Source organism: Artibeus jamaicensis, unplaced genomic scaffold, assembly GCF_021234435.1.
Source record: "Artibeus jamaicensis isolate MK-2021 breed Jamaican fruit bat unplaced genomic scaffold, CSHL_Jam_final scaffold_660, whole genome shotgun sequence".
NCBI lineage: Eukaryota > Metazoa > Chordata > Mammalia > Chiroptera > Phyllostomidae > Artibeus > Artibeus jamaicensis.
In genome coordinates this window covers 9,176,968-9,197,300 of record NW_026522052.1, presented here as the reverse complement: position 1 = coordinate 9,197,300, position 20,333 = coordinate 9,176,968, and positions in this window count along the sequence as shown.

Here is a 20,333-nt window from a genome sequence, read left to right as displayed (position 1 = left end):
ACATGTTCATCCAATGATGAATATTTCTGCACTCTACATCACTAAGGAGCTTTTACAACTGTGATCAAGTTATTAATCTTTTTCAGCCTTGGTTTATTCACTTATAAAAGTGGGATAAACAGTATTATCAAGCGCGTAGCTGAGTAAGGACTACCTGACGCATGCGTCTAAAACCCCTTGTGTCCTGCCTGGCACACGGGGAGCTCAGAGCACATGTTACATGGTCTCATCATCATCATCATCATCATCCTCATTGATAACACAATACCCCACGTTCCAAAGGGCTCAAGTCACAACAGTCATCATATCACCTTGTTGAGGTAACACAGTGACCTCGAGCACTTGGTAACAGAGGATCAGGGCATAACCCTAACCCTGAGTTCAGGAAATAGGAGCTGACCCACTGTATGAAAGCCCAGGTCTCATGCCTTCCTGGGTTCTCTCAGCTGGACAGGGTCATTCAAGCACCCTGAGGTGGCAGCCAGACAGGGACAGTGACCTGCATTCATCCTGGGTGTCCAGGGGCATGTGCTGGAGGGGGCTTTCTGTCTTAGTTTAACGAATGAAGTCCTTCAGTGGAATGCGATCTCAGAAATCTCCCCTGGCACTTTTTGGGTGGCCAACCCCCTGGGACCTCTCCTTGGGTCCCAGGCTTGCTGCTCTCCAGGAAACCTCATCTTCCTTCTCTCTCTTTCCCTGAGTATCTCGAAGCCAAGTTGTCCGTAAACTCCCCTCACCAAGTGGCTGTGTTGCATGGGCTCCGCTCATTAACATGCAGGCAGTAAAGTACGGCGGGAGCTCCGATTTGTCATATTAAGGAGACTATATTGCTGTGGAGAAGAACATTAAAAGATTTTATTCTAAGATACCCCCTCCAAACCTCCACCCACTGCAGATGGAGTGTCTTGGGACCAGCCTGTGCTCGGGCACGCTCATTTGCACAGCTTTCTGATGAATGTTCCCATCAGTCCCACAGGCCTGGCTGCTGCTCCCCTGGGCTCTTCCATTGTGGGGGGGTCTCAGGATTGGCTTTGGGGGATGCCTTTGGACCTTGAGCAGCCACGGTGGTAAAACATTCATCTGAAGCCTTTCTCTCCCCTCACCTGTTCACTTACAGTGTAAGTCTTGTCCCAGAGAGGAGGTAGGGAGGGAGAGTCCCTCTCCGCCACCGACCACATCTGCCCAGGAACTGATCCTAGCTTCCCTCCGCCCTCTCAGTACCATCTGATGTCATTATCACCAACCTCATCGAACAAAGACCCCTTTAACGATTGCACTGTACAAACAGAATCGCTGAGACATGCATGGCTGAGGTTGCTTGTGAGCAGAGCACAAGCAAACTTATATAGTGCCGTGAAGCACGGGAGGAGGTCAAGCCCCAGACAAAGTAAGTCAGCTGACCAAGAGGTAAATGAACAGGAATGCGTGACTATCTAGGACATCTCCGCCAGTTAGGTGCCCTGGGGGTGGGGGTGGGAGGCAGAGAAGAGGGTGTGACTCCAGGCTCTACAGAGCCAGAATGACTGATGTGAGGGGTCAAGGGCAGGCCCGTCCTCTAAGGCAGTGGTCCCCAACGTTTTGGGCACTAGGGGCCAGTTTTTCCACAGATAGTGGTTGGGGTGGAGTGGGGAGATAGGAGGCAAAGCTCAGGCAAGCTTCCCTCTTGGCCCAGCTCCTGAAAGGCCACGGACTGGTACTGGTCCACGGCCCGGGGGCTGGGGACTCCTGCTCTGAGGGATGCATTAAAGAGCAACCTCCATAAGTGACAGGAAGACTGTCCCTATCCCTTATGTCCTCTTAGTTTCATTAACATCTTGTTGAATGAGGAAAAACAAAGTGGGAGAATGGCCATTCCCAAGGTTTGGGGGAACACGCTCTCACTGAATTCAGGCTGAGTGGGGAGGGCATTGTTTAGATACCTGGCACCAGGCCAGGGAACTTCATCCAGGGCTCCCTGGGAAGAAAGAATCATGATCGAGGTTGGCAGGAAAGTGCTGAGAGAAAGGAACCAAAGTTCCTCTCAGAAGAGATGTGGTTCCTTTGCTGCTGAAACCATGCAGATGAGGTTAGGACTCAACACGGACCTGGAGCTGGCTGAGTTTTGACAAGGCAGCGCTGCACCCCGTCACCTCTCCCCACACCTGTGTGCCTGGAGAGTCTCCAGCTGGTCGGGGCTGGAGCTGAGTGGAATGGATTGAATTCCCTCCTCTGTTGCTCCTGGGGCTGCTAATTCATAGTTGCATTAGCTTTCATTTGGGTAGCAGCATGGGGGGTTGTCAGATATCGGCTCTGACCGAATTTAATCCACAGGCTGTGCTCTGCCCTCCTTCCACTTGCCTTTTATCCAAGATCCTAATGAAGAGACTTATCTGATTGGTTCACCAGAGTCCTGGCTGGAATGGATAGCTCTTGCCTTCCGAGCTGCCCGCTCCGCTGTCCACTCCAATCAGGAAGGGGGCCCTCGAGACTCTCTTGGTTCTGAGACAAATTAAATCTCCCTGACAGACCCTGTCTGCCTGGAGTTCTCCATTATGCTTCGCTTTTGGTTTGCTTTCTGATGACGGGCGGCTTTGACGTGTTCACAGATTCTCAGGGGCCTGTTCTCTGTCGACTCCCCTCCCCATGCCCGTTGTTGCTGTCCAGTGTGATATCTGTAATGACAAAACCACCTTGGGCCTTCTCAGGCATCCCTGTATCTATAGCTTTTCAGGTACATGTCAGCAGTGTTCATTCACAGGTGTGCTCTGCCGGGCTTGGAGGGGCGGGAGAACGCCTCCACTTGCTTCTTGGAGGGACTTGGGACAACTTCTTTCTTCCTTCTCCTTCTCCTAGCACATCCAGTCCTTCTGAAAGAAGTCATTCTCCCCTCCGGTCTCCACGGGTCCTTAGAAAAGTGTGGCCTGGGGCCATTCAGTATCATTTTAAATCTATACCTGCAACTTAGCAAATCTTCAGATATGTTCCCCCGGGCTGTGGGGAAACAGCTCTCAGGCTTCCTGAGGTGCCCTCTGGGGCCGGGGAGCAGCTCACCTCCCTGCACCCTCATAGTCAGTCTTATTAGATTCACAAAAGATGGCCCCTCCTCCACTGGGCTCCTGCACTGAAGGAGTACAGGAGACTGCAGACTGAAGGAGAGGGGGCCCTTCCCCTCTCTCTAGGACAGCTGGAAAGAGGGAGGGAAATCCCAGGCAAGCCACAATCCTCAGGGCGACAACTGTGAGCACGTTGATGATCATAAATTCTGCATTTTCAGGCTTCCATTAGTACTTTAGGAGTTGTTTTATTGGCATTAATCATTGCAACAATATTGGTTTTATTCATCACTTGGGGTCCATGAAGCTTCCTTTCAGCTCTAAAGTTCTATTCCTTCCACAGGTTCAGTCCTTCGTTCTTCAACACACACATGGAGTACTTGCCAGGTGTCAGGGGTTTTTGCTAAGAGTTCTCGGGTTGAGGTCGCCAGGGAAAGGGGTTGCTGGAGACCAGACTAGGAGGGGGGCATGAGACCAAACGCTTCCTGAGTGCAGGTCCTTACATACCCTTCTTGCTTCGGGGTCTGGCATAGTCCCCATATCTTCTCTTCCCTGGTCCCCAGCTCCTAGGCAATGCTCTTTGATCAACCCCAACACAGTAGGGGTGCTCAATCCCAGAAAACTACTACTATCCCCTATAAATGGCATCAACCTCTTCCACATCATCCCTGGCACTTTCCATGCACCCTACCGGCCCTGGGGCAGAGGTGTCAAAGTCACTTTCACTGAGGGCCACATCAGCCTCACGGCTGCCTTCAAAGGGCCAAACGTAATCTTAGGACTGTATAAATGTAACTACTCCTTAATTGTTAAGCAAGAGCTCGGTGCTCTGGCTGGGTAGAAACAAGGTGGAGGGCCGGATTTGGCCTATGGGCCTTGTGTTTGCCACCTATGACCTGAGGTGACTGTCACCAGAGTGGGGCCTCTCCAAACCTCAGGCCTTGAGCTGGATGTTTTAGAAATTCCAATGGAGTCTGCAATCCCAACTAGAACTGCTGAGAATTCTGAACTGGAACCCAGTGCCCTGAGCTGGGGCTCAACCCCCCTGTGCAAACAAGACCTCAAGCTCAGCCGCCAGGATGCCAGTTGCAATTCTTTCCCTGAAATGACGGTGAAGTCCCTGAAACTGCAAAATGAGAAGTCTCACCTCACAACTGGCCTCCAGACTCTGCAGCTGGCTGGCCACCCTTGACCCCCTGGATAGGAAGGTTTGGTTGACACAACATGCCACCCTACTAAGAGCTGTAAGACCTGGGCTCTGGTCACTTTGATAATAAGATTAAATAGCCACAGAAAATCAAATGCTTGGGTATTCGAATAACAGGTATAATAGTAACAACTGCTATTACTGGTGTGGTCATTATGTACTGGGCAATGAACTACATGTTCTACATTGTTTTTTTTGCTATTTATCTGCACAGAACAAACATACAAGGTAGGCGTCATTGTGCACACATTGTTTAACCAACAATCACTGTGCGGCTAGGTGTGGCAGGCCTTGAACTAGGTACCTGGTATAACCATGCAGATATCACATCTCCAGGTATCAAAGGGTTAAATAACTTCCCACCACACAGCTAGCAAGTGATGGAAAGAACTGGAAATCTGGTCTGCCAGGCTCTACAGCCCAAACTCCTAGCTGCTAACTACCCTACCTGCCTCCTCTTGGTGTGATTATCTTCATGGCAGCCAAAGCCAGTGTCTTCTGAGTCAATGGCTTACCTACTGCTCTTGCCGTTTTCCCACTCAGCTTCTCCCACTCCTGGGCTTCTCCCACTAGCTTCTCCCACGCCTGGGCTAATCTTCCCTGCTGTTCTTTCTATCTACGAAAGAGCCATTTTTGTGTTCTCCCTGCTGCACCGGGTCTCATTTTCAATTGCCACCTGAATACTGCTATTTTCTCCTTATCTTCCACTCTCTGCTCACTCCTTCACCTCTCCTATAACTCTGTAAAATATCTGTGAATTGTCTGAACTGAAGGACTGCAACATGGTACGATTCTAGGGGCGCAGACTGTGAACTCCTTTGAAAATACTAGCTGCACATTACAGAACCCAGAGCAAAAGTAGAGACAAAGAGTTCCAGAACAACTGTCCATGAAGCCGGAACCATGGGTGTCTTGGAAGGTTTTGAAACTGGATGGCCCTTCCTATCTTGAAACCACGTTTGACTGGCCAGTGTACTGGAAAGGAAAAGTGTGCATAGCCACTGAGTTGTGTTACACACACACAAACCATACAAACACAACTTAAGAGAAAGAGCTCTGAGTCAGGTTCTCACATGCTGCGTGGGAGACAACAGGGCAGACAACAGAGAGACAGGTCCCCATAGACTGGGATGGGGTAAGAACGAGGCCAATGGCTCTTCACATTGTCTAAAAAAATCTAGAAGTGTTCATTTGATCATGTGTAGCATCATCTTGAGTTTGTCAAAATAATGAGGGTTTCAGAATAATGACTTCCCTTCTAGACCGATATGATGTCACTACAGTCCCTGATCCCAGTCTAGATGGGGCTGGCTGAGGAGCTGGGTCGCCACTGCCACTGCTTGGAGTCACAGTGCTGGGATGGGAGGCGCGCCGGCCCTCACACACCACCGAGCTGTGAGAGGCTGTCGGGTAAAACATGGCATCGGGCTCCTCAAGTGTTAACTCAGCTGTCCCATCTGCTGCTTGGCTACCCCCAGACCCCCACACAGCTCATTATTTCATAACAGGTGTTAAATATAAATTGTTCATTAAAACACATATTACTGAATGTTTAACTACCATGTAATTGATTTCCTATCCATTGCCTAGTGGCTAACCCTCAATAAACGCTTTTTGTAATCAACTTAAAGTATAACACCTACCACGCTTGATATCTTTCTCCTTTGATTTAATAAGAAACCAATTCTATATTATTAAAATTGTATTTGATCATGAAAAAAACTGGTCAAGTTTCAAGAACATTAGAGTTCTCTGCTATGAATCTGCCGGCCTTCAGATAGAGTCTCTGCCGCTGAGACACAGGGGGCCTAGATCCTGTTCTCACCACGCTGATATTAGCTGAGGTCCAGGACAGTCAAATGCCAAGCTCAGAGCTAGAGAGGCGGAGGACCAGGGCCAGGACTACCCCCGGAACCCGGTTCACAGCCCCATGTCCTGATGGGCCATGTGGTTCTTTCCAAGGGAGAGACCCAGAAAATGGGAAAGGGTTCCAGGCTTCCGCCACACCTCAAAAACAGCTTAGCATCCATGGGACTGAGTTTTTCTTTTTCAGAGGTTTGCCCAAGGCTGCTTCCCCCTTTTTTTCAAAGCCTCTCAAAACCCCGCCTCCTCAGGGGGCCTGCCTGGACCACATGGAAATAGAAGGTGACTGACTAGGGGCAGGCTGGAAAAAGTGCTGTTCAACTCCGGGGAGGCACGTAGCTGGGAGTGGGGACGGCAATGGAGATGCCAGCGCAGGGGATGTGAAGGAGGAAATACCACTCACTTGTCCTCAAAAACTCAAAAGTGTTCACAGAATCCCCAACCCTCTCAGCTTCCAAAACACACTTAGGCACACACACTAACTACACAGGGGGAGTGAATAATACATGAAATAATACATGTAAAGCTCTCTGAAAAGGCACAGATTAAAATATTGCCTATTACTGTGCTCCATATGAATATTTATTATTCTACAATACGGTCCTTAACTCACTTAATCTCCTTACTCCTGGACTTCGAGAGGAATATTATCCATTTACTGAGTGATTCATTCATTTATTTCCTTAGGTAAATCCCTAGGTAAGAATTTGCCAGGTCTGCAGATAGGATTTTCGGTGAGCTTTCCGGACGTACTCTCGTACACCTCAGTCTCTCTGGAAGCATGTGTAGGCAGTGTGTGACCTTACTGGGCACCATGAATTAGTGATCTTTATGAGGATGAGTCTTCTGCCAGAAAAAGCGAGCAAGAAGAAGTGGAGTGAGTCTTAATTGGACCTGCTGTAAAGGGAGTTTAGTAATGCACAGGCCGTTGGACCCTCAGGTCCCTTCTGCTTCTTAAATTTTCTGATTCTGATTCTTACAGAACTCTGAAACTGGTCCACATGCATCCCATAGGGAGTGACATAAAGGTGTATTTCAGACTCAAACCATAACAGGCTGCTTAGCATCTTCTCTCTATGCTCTCGCCCTAGGAGATCAAAGGCTGAGCACTTCCCCATTCAGCCTGCGACAAAACACGGAGACTGCCTGAGCAGTACGCTGTTGTTAGACAAATAGGATTCCTCCTCTCAAAGGGCATTCTCTTCCGCGTGGTGAGTGGGAAGCCCACGCTATGTAGGGCGCAGTCCACGAATAAAATTCAGGGGCCACCAAAGGACTCAGTGTGGGAGCCTTCACTCCCCAAGAGAGGAGGGCTGCTAAGAATGGCAGGAACCACCCACAGATGGGCTGAGTACCAGTTGTATCGACAGATGCATGTACAACACAGCCCTTTTCTCTGAAGGACCCAGCCAAGCTCACACTGAGTTCTTCACTGTGTACATTCAAACCAAAATAAATAATCCAAGAAAAGCTGCACATGTCTGTGTGTTTAGGGTCCAAGATAAATCAGGCAATAGGCCCAAGAGGAATTTAAGACATTTGGCAACTCTTCTTCCTTTTGCTTTGTTATTTATGGAAACTTAAGCATTAGCTCACTTTCCAGCTTTAAAATATACCAGGATGCCCAATGTCCTGAACACCAAGGCTGATCTGTACTGGCTAGTGCATAAGATCCTCTGGAATCTGCTCTCCTTTAACAAATTCCAGGTCTTCTGAATGCTCGAGCGAAACTAGCTTGCTCTCACTGCGGATACTGTTCTCCCATTACTCATTCTTACTTCTACCTTCAGGTCTCTACTCATGCTTAATGCATTACAAGAGGAGCTTACACTGTTTTCCTCCATGTAGGAAGATACAGCTTTCTTTAAGAGCCAGCTGGTGCTGATCTGGGCTGATCTCTTTCTTCTCCCATCTCACAGTACACAGAGGAGGGTCGAGTGGGTAGATATTTGGGATTCTGAGGTGCTAGAACTGGGTACCAGGAGGACCATTGGCAGAGACCACCTAAACTGCTTGGAAGAAAAAGCCCTGAAGCCGACTTGGGCTGGAAGTCCTCTTGGGGAAGAAAGAATGCCCCTGGCAAATAAAGGGGAGTTCCTAAGAGCAGTTGAGGTCAGAGAGAAGATTCCTGCTGCATTAGGGCAGAGAACTTAAAACACAGAAGAAAGTTCAAAGACATGTGCTCCATTTAGAAAAAACAAACAAACCCCCAAACAGTTTCTGGAAGGCTCAGATCCATCCAGAAATATTCCCAAGTTCAACACAGTGTGTCATCATTCAAGTTGTTTGTGGTAAAGCTGTAGAATCTTGCTTCCAAATGTATAAGGTTGGATTGGGTATGGATCAAAATGTGCATCAAACAGTTTGCCCCTTAAAAACCCCCAGTTCAGAAATGGGCCATTTCCTCACATGCTGGGAAGACCTCAAGTGCGCAGGGGCATTTCAGCTGAGCCATGAAGGGGCGTAAGTCTTAAACCAGCGAGAGACAGGGAGCACCTCACTCTGAGGAAAGCGGGTGTCCTCTCCTGGACCGCTCATCTTTGAGGTATGCACACATCGTCTATTTGCTCTGGGCTTCAGTAAGAAACAGAGGGATGGTGATAGATGTAGGCCCGCAGAACCCCCAAAGAAGCTGCCTGTATGGGTAGACTGAAGACTTTTTGAAAGGAGAATTGAAAATTGTGGGGAAGGTGGAAGGTACCTTTTGAATCTGGTCCACAGGGACATAGGACAGCTGGCAGGTTGCAGAGCCCCCGTGAGCCCTAGATTCCTCCCCTGTAACAACAGGGCTAAGCTCTGGTGGGGTTTCTGTGAAGACTGAAAACATCTAACAAACGGTGGCTGTTATGGAGAAGAGTCTATCCTGAGGCTGGAGTTGGAAGAGAGGCCAGAGCAGACGCTATTGCATGAGTTGAGAAGTGGTCCCCACAGGGGAAGGAGTGATACTGTGGGAATGTTAGGATAGTGGGAGGCCATGAAAGAGAAAGAGAAAATAATAATATTAATAATGAAAATACTAAAGGTAGAAAGATAGATGATAGATAGATAGATTGATTTGATGACTCATCTTTAAGATTAGGAAGGAAAACAAATGAGCAACTAGGGGACAAGTGAGGAGACCCAGACTAGTGAAACGAGTACCCTTGGAAGAGAAGAGCCACATGTACCTTTTGCTCTAAGACAAAATAGAGAAACAGAAAAGGTCTAACCATCTAAAGACCTGAGGTTAAGAAAAGAGGCCGCTGTATGAATCAAAATGCTTTGGAAATTTGACAATGAATTCCCGTGACTTTGGATTTTGTATAATTAGAACATGGGCATCAGAGGGGCAGAAGCCACGCCTTACATTTTCCAGTTTGTTGGCCACAGACTCTGGCAGCATAGGACTCATGGTAGATGCCCAGCAATGCACAATGATGACCATGGTGGGTGTTGGGTACAACGAAAAATTTTGGGGGGCATCTGCTACTGGTAGATGGGTACATTCTAGTTAGGACTGACTCAGAGAGAAGTGGACAATGCTGAACACGATTTTAAAGGGTCAGGGGCCTATGGCTGGAGTCCGAGGTCCCAGGAGGAGCACGCCCTCGTCATCAAGGAAGGACTAATTGTTCTCGAAGTTCCAAAACAGTTGTGCCAATCAGGAAGTTGGCAATGATGGCAGCCAAAGCAGCCAGAAGGAAAACAAAGCGTCTGAGTGATGGAAGGAAGGGCAGCAGCCACGAATTGACTGGTCCGATCAATCCTGCAGAGACACAAAAGAGTTGGCCCAAGCCTCCCAGGACATCCTTTCACCTTATTGAGGTCTGTGGCAATGAGCTCATCTCGAGCAAAGTAGCGACTGACCAAAGGAAAGGAAAGAATGAAACCACACTTTAAAAACAAGCCCATCATGAGCTGGAGCCTCCAAGTTACCTAGGGCAAATACACACGCATTTATCTTGTATATTTGTCCTGTGAAAGTCTGGAAAAGATAGGAGAGAGAGAGCAATGAGAATTAAAGAAAAAAGAAAACAGAGTTCTTTTTGTTCATTTATGATGAGAACATGTTGACAGACCAAAGAGAAGAAAAGATGACCAAAGATGCAAATGGGAGTTAAACACATGCGAGAGACAGACAGAGAGACAGACAGGCAGAGAGACAGACAGGCAGAGAGGCAGAGGGAGGAGACCCACTGATCCATTAAGTGTGATGACAACATAAGAGGGCTGATGACGGACAGATTATCTTTGGTTTATCACAAAAGAGTAATTCTTATACATTTAAACCACAGGCTACTAAGAAGTTTTCATGATTTCTGCCTCTCAGAGGTCTTTCAGACAGCTCTTCTAATACACTGTTTTTTTTAATATACATTCTGCAGTGACTGTCCCCTGGTGTATTAGTTATTTGGGCTTTTCTCTACCTGCCAGTGGCTTATCTATGTTATCCTGACCTGGATCTTCCCTCACCTTTTTTCTTCCTTTGCCCAGGATGGGTTTCGCAGCCCGATCTGCTGAGTGGCATGCACACAGGTGTGGGCCCTCCAGGTGTGTGTGTGTGCATGTCTGTGTCTGCATGCATGTGCATGTTCACATACATGTTTGCGTGCAAGTCCACGTGTGTGTCTGTGCGTGTGCACACAGAGTTTAAATTCTCACTAGAGCTTTGTACTTCTCTCGTATCGTATGTAATTACTTGAGGTTTTTAAAGAGGGGCTGAGGGATTGAAGCTATGAAGCTACCATTGCAGGTTCCAGAGGACTCAGCGCTGGCCATTGCCTGCACCCAAGCGAGGATTAGAGAGGAAAACTAGGAAGTTGATAGCAGGTCTCTCTTTTTCTCTCTCATTAAAAAAAGAGGCTGCCTCAGAGCTGACATTTTATTTTATAGTCACATTAAAGTTGAGTTCAGACATATTCTGTGCTATTACAGCTGATTATTTATCACTTCAATGGAGACTTTATTAATTTACTTAATGTTCACTGTTGATAACATGGAAGATCTCCAAATTACACATCGTCTGCAGACTCAGGAATGCTTAATTCCACCCCCTCTTTCTAGTGCCCTCCTGTCTGTCTCCCACTGTCCTCCCACATCCCCTCCAGCCCTCTGTCAGGCCGGGCAGAGCCCTGGGCCCAGAAAAGGTACCACCCTGCTATCCCCGGAGGAGGGGAGGTGGTCTTTTCAACTCAGCTCCAACCTCGTAAGACAGTTCGATGCACGACATTACATTTCAACCCAGCAAGGGCCCTTAAAGGTCGTCTGATTGAATCTCATGGGCAGTTCATGGTCACGGTCACATATGGAGTAGCTACCTACCATGTAGGCTTTATCACTGTGGGTGGACGGTCTGGCTCCCCACTGAACAGCTGTGTTAGAAAGTCCTTCCTCCTGTGATACAGGAACGTCTCCCCTGGCACATGGCCTGGCTCACCAGAGTAAGCCACTCTCAGGAAACAGATGCCAAAAAGAGATGCTAACTGAGACATCATGTAGGAAACAAGCCTGTCTTTGGCTTGCTCCCTTCTCAGGATACCCGGACATGGTGGACATCGATATGTTACAGATGTTTTAACTCAGTCGAAGCAGAGAGGCCACTAGGAGCGAGGGAACTGACCACTGGCCACACCGGCCTTGCTCTGATTCCCTCAGCACCCACACAGCCCAAAGGGTGCTGCACTCGGCATGTGGAGGGATGTCTCTGCAGTCTCCCTGTTGCAGTTGGTTTAAAGCATGGATGAGGGGAAACAGCCAGCAGGGTCACGAGGTGGTAAAGGAGCTGAAAGAGTGAAAAACAAGTTGCTTTAACCCTTAAAAAAAGCATTTCTCCAGCATGTAGCAATCGCTTTGAAAGCAAGTGACAGAAAGCTGGCTTAATCCTTGTTCTGAGCATTCTTACAGCTGCCCACAGTTTTTAATTAATATTCTGGGCTCCCTAACAGAGGGGAGGAGGTTGGAGAACATTAACAGATTTACTTCTCCCAGCCGGAGAAAGTGCTTTGGGGGAAACGCCCAGGCTGCCCGTGGGCCTGGATCTGCCTTTCCCTTCCCTTCCCCGTGTGTTCAGGCCCTCGAGTGATGTATGTGGACCCTGGAAGGAGGCCCACTTGTTCTGGTCTGGAGACATTTTATTCCACTTTGCCCCAGTCCACCCCTTCCCTACATAATGCATTCACTCATTGCACAAATATTAATTGAGGAGCTAACTCTACGCAGAGCAGGCACGGTGTCTAAACTGAACAACTATATTTAGATCAAAAGCTTGAGCTTTAACGTGGCATCAAAACAGGCAGGGTACTCATGCTCAGAAAGCCGAGGTCTAGTGATAGAGGAGCTCTGGACGGCATTCGGGATTTCCAGCTGCCTATCATTCTCATTGTGTCCACTCTGGTGGTCAGTGCCTCCAATCCTCCAGTTCGTGCACAGTGTTTGACTATCACTCTGAAAGTGTGAATTGAATAGTCCCCCCCACACACACGCACACAATGCAAAAATGTGAAAAGTTCTATGAAGAAGGGGACATGGAACTATGGGTCCATACTGCCACCAGGGACACGTGCCAAAGCCCCCATGCTTTGTTCCGTGTTGTCCCATGGGGCTGAGTCCCATGTGTGCCGACCTGCTCACCAGTCCTGCGTCCCGCCCCCGGGATCGACTTCCCGGTCTCTGGTCTGCCTCCTGCTTCAGCCACTCACATGTCTTCTTTGTTCACTCCTTCCTTCGCTCACTCGTTCATTCACTCATTCACTCACTCAGCCTACGACCCTTGCTAGAGGCTGGGCATTGAGAGCTGACACCCTCTGGACCTTGCGGAGAGTGGGCTCAGCACTGGCCCCGCCCTCCCGTGGCTGGATCTTTCTCTCTGGGTTAGGGAAGCTGCTGTCAGGCTCATTCCATCTGACAAAGTCTCTCCTCGTCTGAACCTCCCTGTCTCCTCCTATCTTCTTCAGTCCATTTCTACATGTCTAAGCATTTTAATGGCATATGGTTCCAGGGGGGGATCTCCAAATGAGAGAAAATTAGCAACTGTGCTTATTGGGCTAAAGAAAATGACTGGAGGGGAAGTTTTCTTTAAAAATACCCCCAAGAAGCAGCAGCCTCAGGAGATGTGACTGCAATAAAAATGATTTTTTTTGTAGGGGTGATAGTGGGGGTGGATTATCAACTGCATTTCCTTTCCCCTGGAATGCGTCACAGTCATTAATTTGTTTAATTTATTTTTTTGCCTCTTCTCTAGCGAAGCAGCTCAATTCACTGCCGGCCTACCCATCAGAACAAATTACACTTTGGAAATATCCGAGTGCTTCAATTTCCCATTAAATATAATAAGAAATCACAATGCACTGTTCTGGCCTGATGACTTCTCGCCAAGGATCTACAAGCACTTTTGACAATGGCTGCCAGGCAGTTCTGATTGTCACCCTTGGGGGTACCTAGGCAGGAACACAGGCCCAGGACCACCAGGTCCTGTACTAATTTGTACACTTGTGTGTAACTCTAGGGTGGTGTTCTTCATCCACTTCACATGCACAGGAGCTGATTCTGCAACACAGAATGTGCCTTTTAACCACAGATGTGCCTACTACGTTCATTGAACTTGACAGTATAGCACCATCAACACCTACAATTCCAAAGTCTTCGCAGCAGGGGCCACCTCTTCTGCCTCTTCGGTGTCTCCCTCCTGTGTCCCAGTCAACCCCACTGGCTGCTGTGACTGATGGATTCACAGAGTGAAGCCTGGTGAGGACAGGGGTGGCCGGTGTTCATGGAAGCTGAGTTTCTACCTCCCAGCAGCTGCTACTTATCACAAGGCTCAGAGGCTAATTTTTCTTCCTCTGAGGCTCCTGCTTCTCGCTTGTGCTCAGCCGTTGCTGTGATGCTGAAAACTGCTCACTGCTGCAGACCCGTCTGTTCTAAGGAGCCGCTAATTGATGATTCCATTTCATTTTCAGGATGTTATCTTACTTCCGCAGATTGGAAATTGAAATGGCCAGGGGTTACACATAGGGTATATACAGCTCTTTCAAGTCAGAGATTAATTGTCAAGTATTAATATTTAATTTTTTATTGCAAAAGCTTGTCACAGGCTGCTGAGGAAGGTGAGAGCTCAGACCCATCTTACCTGGGGCTCAGCGTGCTCAAAAATAGAGCCGCCAGCACTGTGGGCTCTGCAGCTTCTGAGTTTAAGAGTGAGCATGGGCTGCAGAGGAAGGCGGGAGTATGCATGGTGGCCTAGTGAGTTCTTGCACAGGAGAAGTTTCTAAGAAACCACTGGCAGGGTTGGCCCAGACACAGGCTCCCTGCTGGGTGAGTGAGGACTTCTGCCAGGCCGGGAGAAAGAGATCTGAGGACAAGCCATGACCTCTTCCTATGTGGGCCATCTGAGGGACCCCAGGGTGACCTGAAGGACCAGGTTGGTGTCAACACACTAGATGCCTGAAGACCTGGGTTTGGTGCCAGCTTTACCCCTCACTAGCAAATCAGTCTCCAGAAATGTCTGTTTCCTCCTCTGTCAGATGGGCAGGGTACCATCCACCTCAAGGGCCACCCTGTCACTCAGTACAAATATTGTTCAATTGCACGCTACTTGTAGCTTCCAAGGTGTAAAGGAGAACAGAGGTCCCCATAGTCTCTAAAGTCTGGCAGCGTCTCAGGACAGCAAGTGGAGTGGTGTTTTAGGTTTGCTGGACTCTCGCAAAGAACTATTGGCAGAGTTGAAGGAGACAGTATATGTAGACCACAAGGCCTGGCACTTAGCAAATGTTAATGTGCCGTTTCTAGCAGTTGCAGCTTAGAATTTTAAAAAATAAGAAGAGCATCTGAGAGAGTGACTATGGAAGAGTAATTGTGTAATCATGAGCATTCATCTGGCACAAAGACAGAATGTGGACAACATGGGGAGGCCCCACGGGAGTCTGATGCTGAACGAAGTTTACCTGGACTGGTGCTGACATTGAGCAAGGAAGCATCTGCAAGGAGTTCCTCCATGTGAGCCCACCCCTCATCCTCTGGCTCAGCGTGCACCTCCCCCCAAGGGCAAGTGGTGAGATTAGGGACCCACATTCAATGAACTGAGACTGGCCAGCCTGGTATTCAGCCTCACTCAGCATTGTCATCAGCCCCATCCTTACCTCGTGGGCAAGCTCACTCGCACTTCTCTTTTATCCACAGATGTGCCTACTATGTTCATTGAACTTGACAGTATAGCACCATCAACACCTACAATTTTTCCTACGGTACCTAGCACAGCACCTCTCACATGTACCTTTTTTACTCCATCCTGTTAATGTGTGCACACCAATGCACATGCTTGTGTAAAACCTCCTTAACAAAAGGTGGTTGAGGTGGTTTGGGGGATTAGTCATACAAATGAGAGCATTTCTCTTATCTCTTCCCTTCTCTGTCTCTGGTGCCCCTCCCATCATCTCTGCCCTGCCTCTTGTGATTTTAATTTATGTGTCAAGTTCCCTGGTCTGCAGGGTGCCCAGAAGTTTGGTCCAATGGTATTCTGATTGTGTTTGTGAGGGTGTTACTGGATGGGATTAACCTTTAAGACAGTAGGTTACGTAAAGCAGAGTGCAATGCCTAACGTGGTGGGCCTCATGCAATCTGTCAAAGGCTCGACTGGAACAAAAATTAGACGCTCCCATGATTAAGTGGGAACCCCTCCTGCCTGACTGTGTGAGTCGAACATTGATGCTTTCCTGCCTTTGGACTTAAATCAGAGCATTGACTCTTCCTGGGTCTCCTCCTGAATGTGTTTAGACTAGAACTTCCATCTTCAGCTCTCCTGGTCTCCAGCTGACTGATGGCAGACTGTGGGAATCTCAGCCTTCATAGTTATGGGAGCCAATCCCTTATTGTAGGGCTTTCTCTCTCTATATAAGCACATATCCTCTTCATTCTGTTTATCTTGGGAAGCCTGGCTAACACATCCTTATGCATTGGTTTATACTGAAGCCTTTTTTTTTTTTTTACCATTTTTCCTCCTTGTTCCACATGCAATGCCAATTTGCATAATCTTGCCCTATTTCCAAGGCTCCAATCACTACCCATGTGTTAAAAAATTATAAACCTTTCTCTTTAATCTGGATGCCTCCCAAGTTCAAGCCTCAATATCATCTATTTATTATTAACTTGGTATCCTTCCTTGGATATCTCCAAGGTCTGTCCAGTCAGCCTGCCCAAAGATGATGGCAGCACTGGCTATATTGCCTCCCCTGTGTCGGCCCTCAGTTCAGAGAATGCCCTGCCTTCTTCGCTGTTGCCAGACTTTGGCTACTCATGTGACACTCCCTAAATCTGACTAATGCTCAAGGACAACAGACTTGACCTCTTGACTCCCCTCATGTCTAAACCCTCCCCTCCAAGTCTTTTAGCACTGCTTTGGGTCATTCTTCATCATTTCGTCTAAGTCCTTACCATACATGTTTGTTTAGGTCTGTCTTTCTGTTTTAGATTCTGTCTTCCTTCTAGGCAGAAACCCTGATTGATCCACTTATTTTTGTATTCCTCAGTTCCCAGCAAAGTAGTTGGCAAATATCAGCTACTTAGTAAATGGTTATTGTCTGAATGAATGAATGAATGACTTCATTCATGCAAAGCAGAGAAGGCAGAGCATCTGATAAGACCTTGGCATGTTTCAGGAAACAAGAAACAGAAGTTAGTCTCCTCATCAGAAATAAACAAAAAGCAAGCTCTCTTTGATTAAATCTGAAATGAGGAAAACAGAAGCTGGCAGTTATCTTAAGAGGAAGGCAGCTAATACCCCAACTACTCCTGTGGGATAGGAGAGACTCTGTTAGGAGAGGTTATGTTTGTTTGTTTTTGTTTTTGTTTGCCACTTGCAGAAAAGGCGTTCAGGACACTGAGGCAAACACAATCTTCCTAATGAGGCCTTGGGGTGCATTTAAAGTTCTCCTCACACACACTGCCTGGGGTCTGAAGGCTTTGATTTCAAAGGACCAGCACAAGGCAAACTCCTGAAGCACAATTAATCAAACTCATCAAGATGGATTTGATTTGAATTGTGGTTCCAGGAAGCTGTTAACAGTCCAGAAAACAGACTGCTGGTTTAGCTCCTGGATGGAAACCATGTGGCCAGGGATACCCAGCAGGATGTGAGACAGAAGCTGACTATTAAGCTAAAAATGTAAACTGCATAAACCCTACTTGTGAATAACTCCAAAACCCCCTTCCCTTCCACCTTATCAACAATTTATTGTCCTCAACTATTTGAAAATACCTAGCAAATGAAAATAGTCTTTGATGGCCTGAATTACTGATAAGACTGACAAAATAATGGCAAGGAGAGGAACGTCATAGGAGAGATCTAGCCTTCTAACAGTTAGCTTTCTGAAATGAATGAACTGCCAGTCTTCTCCCTGACCACCCTTCTCCAAGCGTGCACACACACACACACATCCTTGAAAATTTGGAAACACTACTGCTTGCAAATGGGCCCATTAAAAGCCGATAAATCAATGGGAAATGAATAAAAAAGTATAATTTATCATATGACGCATTGGACAGGGTTTTCAGTTTTACGCACATTCGTTCTAGAAATCTGTTGATCTGTGCAACATTTCTGAGCAAAGTACATTATGATGAACCATTCTCTTCTGGAATCTATATGGAAAGCAATTATATTCAAACCCCAAAGACAAAACGTGATGAATGCAGCAACCACGCTATTGATTTGGCATTTCACCACCACCCTTCTCCCTCTGGTGCACGGACTTCTCCAGGGACCTGAAAAGGCAGGCCTGCCTACTCCAGTGAAACGTGTTTCCCATGTCTTGAACCAAGGCAAATTCCCCGACAATTCCCTGAAGACCCCAGATGATGAGATCCTTGTGCAATGTTGGGAAGTGGCCAGAAGTGCTGTCCCTGTAGTGGAGACCTTCCTCAGTCCCTTCAGCATATGGCCCCAATGCTAAAGATGTCCTCACGCATCATCTCCCCATTCTGCACTTGTTCACAGTGGGAGAAGCCTGGGTTTGAGCATGTGAGTGAGACTAGACATAGAAAAAAATGAAGAAGCCATTCAGCTCTGCCCATTCTGTAGGGGAAGTTCCCTCTGAGCGGGTGCCAGGTCTGTGGCATTTTCGTATTGTCAGTCTCTAGCAGGCGGTAGGCCACTGTGGGGTCTAAGTGAGCGCTTCATCTGTGCAAATGGCCTGGCACAGTAGTTTCTTAAAAAAATATTAGATGAACATGGCTACTGAATGACAAAACCTGCACACGTAAAACAGTAGATCCCAGCCCAGCTCATGGACCATTCCAAAGGGGTTCATGATTTGGAGTAGAAGCTACCCGGCCTCTTTGATTGAGAGGAACATTATTGATTACAGTCAGCAGGTTCAGATTAATGTCCAATATGCAATGTCTGTAGACACGAGGCTAAGCTACATGTACACAGTGCCCACTTCTCCCAAACAGAGAGAAAGCCTTCAAATATCCAACCACTGTCATTGTCCAGTTTGACAGACTCTGCCAGGAGTTTGCCTAGTATGCACTTTATTCCCTGTTGGGTGGGCCTTCTTAGAAAGCCCCTCCCTGCAAGAAGAAAGTATGAACATAAGATGAGGCATTCTCTTAGAAGCACTCTGATAGTTTCACCTCAGCATTTCTGCACAAATGCTGCCCAGAGATACACCCGGTGACTTTACCCCCGAGGCATGCCAACAGCTTGTGTTATAAACTCCTGCAAATAAGGATTCATTAGAACAGAATCAAGTGACAGACTTGGAACTAAGGCAGCACAGATGAAGAAGACCCTGAGGTTCTTTGGAGATGTTGACTTTTATCAAGGTCAACACTGAGATTTATTGACCCAAGAGGTAAATATTGATAGAGACTCAGAAGGTCAATATTTGCCCCAAGGAAAAATAAATCTTCCCAGTGACCCCCAAACTGATCTGTATTCGTGGTAGACTCAGTTCCAAAATGAATTAGCTGTGACATAGATTAAGATACCATTTCATTAGATTGTCTAGGGCATTGGAAAGCAATATTAATACTGAGCACTCCGTGTTCAAAAAATACTTTCCAAATATTCATTAAAAAGTACCATCCTCTGCCTGATGCACATAAGTGCTATACTCCCAGCCCAATAGATGGGTCATTAGGGCCAAGAAAAGGTTAAATAATTTTACTTAGGGCACACACACAAAAAAGAATGGGAAGACGAATTGAGAATAAGAACAGGCTGTAGGGACTATCTATAAATAGAACAGTGCCTTAATGTAAGTTCCTGGTAAAATCTTAAGTTCACTTGATTTAATTACTCTAATTTAGTTCATTTATTTCCTGTCGTTGACAAATCTACTTGAGTTGGTCAGCTGTACTGCGTATTTACAGAGATGTTTCGGGTGTTGACATATGAAAAGCCCCATCTTTTGAACATCGGTCCTCAACTCTTAGACGTGAGGAGCAGGTTGGTGGTCACAGGGGGTCTGGCTCTTGGTCTGTTCTTCTGTTTGCACAATGGTTATTACCAGATGCCAGTTCTCAGGAATCCCTCGGCTCTCACGGGCATCCTGGGATGTTGGTGCTGAGAAATGTCAAAAAATACTAACCTGCAAGCAACTGGCATTTGAATTCACATATCCAATTATCCTCTCTTTTGTATTGTCTCAAAGTTAAAGTTTAGGTTTTATAAAGTTTTTATTATCTTTGTTTACAGAAAGACAGACTTGGATAATCCAGAACATTGGCCAGCCCACCCATCTTACTTCCTTCTGACTCTGGAATCCTTTACTTTCCCTTATCACGTTGGCCTCATTCCATTTCCCTTTGGGTAGTTAACACTGGGAAAAACAGCTCCAGAGCACCAGCAAATGACAGCCAGCGAAGTGACAGAAAGCGACAAGTTCTGGGTGTCAAGACAGCAGCCCTGGTGGTGGGCACAGACAGGGCTGCTTGGATCGGTGAGGCGCAACTTTTAGAAGTTAGAATTTTCCAAATCAATCACCCTGAAATCTGTTGGAGGGAAGGAGCCGGGTATTAACAGCATCCGCATTCATATCCCTTCAAAAAGGAAACAATTAGACTTGAAGGGATGTACGTGGTGTTAGCTTAAAACAGAATTTAGAAGTCCCCCCCCCCCTCGCCGGGCACTGGCGGGGGGGACAGGGCTGCTTTACCCTGCAGCAGGGTGCGGGGGTTGCCCAGGAAGTCAGTCATCCCGATACAGTTTGATATTACGAAAGGGCAATTCGACTGACAATACAGTGCAGACAAGGGAA